At 38.7% G+C, this 3,169-nt stretch overlaps 1 long non-coding RNA gene across 1 annotated transcript; it reads right to left on the bottom strand.

Annotated features, from left to right (window-relative positions):
- Positions 1-337: 337 nt before the first annotated feature.
- Positions 338-2,379, bottom strand: LOC113313659. Its single transcript, XR_003341978.1, has 2 exons — positions 1,771-2,379; positions 338-1,636 (listed from the first exon to the last, which is right to left on the bottom strand). It is a non-coding gene; the product is annotated as an uncharacterized LOC113313659 (long non-coding RNA).
- Positions 2,380-3,169: the final 790 nt, after the last annotated feature.

The following is a 3,169-nucleotide window of genomic DNA, read 5'->3' as shown; positions in this document are numbered from 1 at the left end:
TCTAAAACAAATTCTCATAAAACCTATGCATGCATGTATACCTATAAAATTTTGTTTTGAACAATTCATGGACAAGCAAAACATACACAGCAAAAAAAAAATAGTGCTTCTTCCCTTTTATATTAACTTTATTTTCAAAACATACACAACAAAAAAAAAAATAGTGCTTCTTCCCTTTTATATTAACTTTATTTTCAAAAGGGATAATTGGTGTTTAGTACTCAGGTTTTGACCAACACTAGTCTTTGGTCTAACATTTCTCCAACGTTAGTGCTTGGTACCTAGACTGGACGTTGACCCGTGTTGACTAGGTTAAGTCATAACTTTGCTTCAGTAATTATTAAAAAATTGATATTAAATTAAATTATTAACTGAGATTACAAATGCACCCTTCACTATACAAATATTTTCAGAACCACCATTTCACCTTCCCATCATCATCACAACCCTCACAATTCACCTGTTATGCTACCAATTTCAGATTGAAATCAAACCAATTTCTAACTGCAATATTCAACTAGAGATGAAACAAAAAACACCACAGACCAAGAAACTAATTCGATCCCAATAACACCCAATAACACCTGTTATGCTACCAATTTCAGATTGAAATCAAACCCAATTTCTAACTGCGATATTCAACTAGAGATGAAACGAAAAACACCACAGACCAAGAAACTAATTCGATCCCAATAACACCTCAAAAAACTAAATCAATCACAAACCCTTCTGAAATCAGCCCATCAACAAACACCCACTTATTCTCCTCATACCAGAATAAGTACTGCAGCCAGTCCCCACCATACTTCTTCCCCTCCGATCACGTGCTCATGTCATCAAAGCCATCCATTAGTCGTACAGGGTTATGATCGTCACGAGCAACAGCTATGGCAAAATTCTCTCTTTGACAGCACCACAATTTCTCCGTCACTGCTATTTTCATCCTCAGTTCGAGCCCCTTCATAATCACCATAATCTGAACCTTCTCTATGTTGTTCCAGTAAACAACCATTGCTCATATATCTCCACAAAATCAAGCACGATCAATCAAACAATCACAGCCAACTTCATCTCGTCTCTGCCTTTATCAATCTTTAACCCGAATTCTGCCCCTTCATAATCCCATCAATCACCGAAAGACCTTCTCCCTTTCTCTCTGTTTCTTAACCCGAGCTCCATTATCACAACAAACTCGAACTTTCCATCGCTGCCATCATTCACAGCTCCGATAATTAATGGCAGCAGCATCAATGATTTGTTAAGCTCCATTACAAAGCCACTGCCCCGCTCGAGATAACTCCATCCATGATTAACTCCATCCATCATCGATGACCACCAGAAACAGCCACAACTTCATGTTCTTCTCTGCCAACAACTCCATCATTCGCTGGTGATGATAGCAGCAGCCATCTGATTTGTCGAGATCAGAAAAAACCCATCTCATTTAATAACAACAGCAACCCAATGGTTCTATTCGAATCATTACTTTACATCAAATAGTCACCATCTTGATCATCACGATCAACAGCATCATCGGCCAGTGATTCACCAACTGAACCCGTCAATTCTTCACCATCTTCAATGGCATCATCGATATCTTCTTTCTTCAATTTCTCGCTGATTTCACATTTAAAAACTACAGCAATTGATACCCCCGAAATTACAAAAGTTCTATATTTCTTATTAGAATAAAGCTCTGATTGAGTTTAAGCTAACAAAATTACTGTCTCAATTAAATCAAAACAAGCAGAATGAAATTGAGGCACTCACTAGCTGAAATTGACCTCCATTCCCATCAAGTTCGACATCTAATACCCGTCTCCATTACTCCTCTCTGTTTAAGAACCCTAATTTCATAGTCTTCTCATAACTAGATTAGAACCCAAAATTGATGCAAACCCTATTTTCATCCTCCTGTTCAAGCTTATTATCACCATAAATTTCCCCCAATCTCTCAAATCACCAGCAACAATCGATGTTCATCCAATCAATGTTCTTCCCTGTAAATCTGATAACAACTTCATCTCTCCTTCAATTAGTTCTAGTCTCTACAGAAACACCATTTTCTTGTTCATGACAAGCATTAAATCCCATTAATACTTCCTTGTTCTCCATCTGCAATTTTAGAATCATTACCATCACCCAATTCTCTCTTTTCTGAATTTCAGGTGGAAATGTTAATTGAGGGAATTTCTCGATCTAGATAGGGTTATAGTTTAGGGATGGATTATGATGATGGGAAGGTGACAGTGGTGGGGGATTTGATGATGTTATGCAAGAAGAAGACGATGGAGGTGGAGATTGGGATGGATTTGTATAGACACTATGTTGCTCAAGTTCTGGAGAGGCGGGCGGATGAATGAAGAAGAGAAAGAGTTAGGTTTAGGGTAATGGAAAGTGAAGGGGTAAGATAGTAAATACCACTAATAATTTTATTTTATTTTATTTTTAATTAATTTATAAACAAAAGTTAGTATCTAACTGAGTCAATTCAAGTCAACGTCCAGTCCAGGTATCAAGCACTAACGTTGGACAAATGTTAGACCAAAGTCTAGTGTTGGTCAAAACCTAGGTACTAAGCACCAATTATCCCTTTCCAAAAACCTAATAAACACATGGATTTCTTCTTTTGGGCCTGGGCCCGCAAACGCTAAACCGACCAAAACTGAACGTCTGACCGTCCAAATCAGCAGTGCTTCGTCTCTCCGTAACCACGGGACGATGTTCTATCACACGTCAGGGTCCTTACCTATGGTTTGCTCGTACATGATATCATTGGAGCAAATCGGGGATTCTGAAAATGCATTTGTACGACTAAGTCCGACTGCTTATCTCGTTTAACTGGAAAATCACCATCTAATGCTTACAACGGAACATGATTGTCCCTCACTAAGCAGGGGATTTAATGTTGATGGTGGATTTTCGGCAAGGGCTAACATCGTAAAATCATGATACTGCATGTTTCTGATCCGGCTTCAGTAACGCATGTGACGATTCGTGTTTTACAATCCGTGAACCGTTTCACGATCTCTGATCGATTTCCTCTCAGAGCCATGATGAATATGATTCTCGAAAGGCCTCCCACTAGCTGAGCGTTTGATGCTGCGCATTTCGTCATGAGCCTCTATGTAGAATAACATGATTGGGCGGTCCTCCTACATAATTGTTT

The sequence above is a fragment of the Papaver somniferum genome, chromosome 9 (assembly GCF_003573695.1).
Source record: "Papaver somniferum cultivar HN1 chromosome 9, ASM357369v1, whole genome shotgun sequence".
Lineage (NCBI taxonomy): Eukaryota > Viridiplantae > Streptophyta > Magnoliopsida > Ranunculales > Papaveraceae > Papaver > Papaver somniferum.
This window is presented reverse-complemented; position numbering and strand designations above follow the sequence as displayed.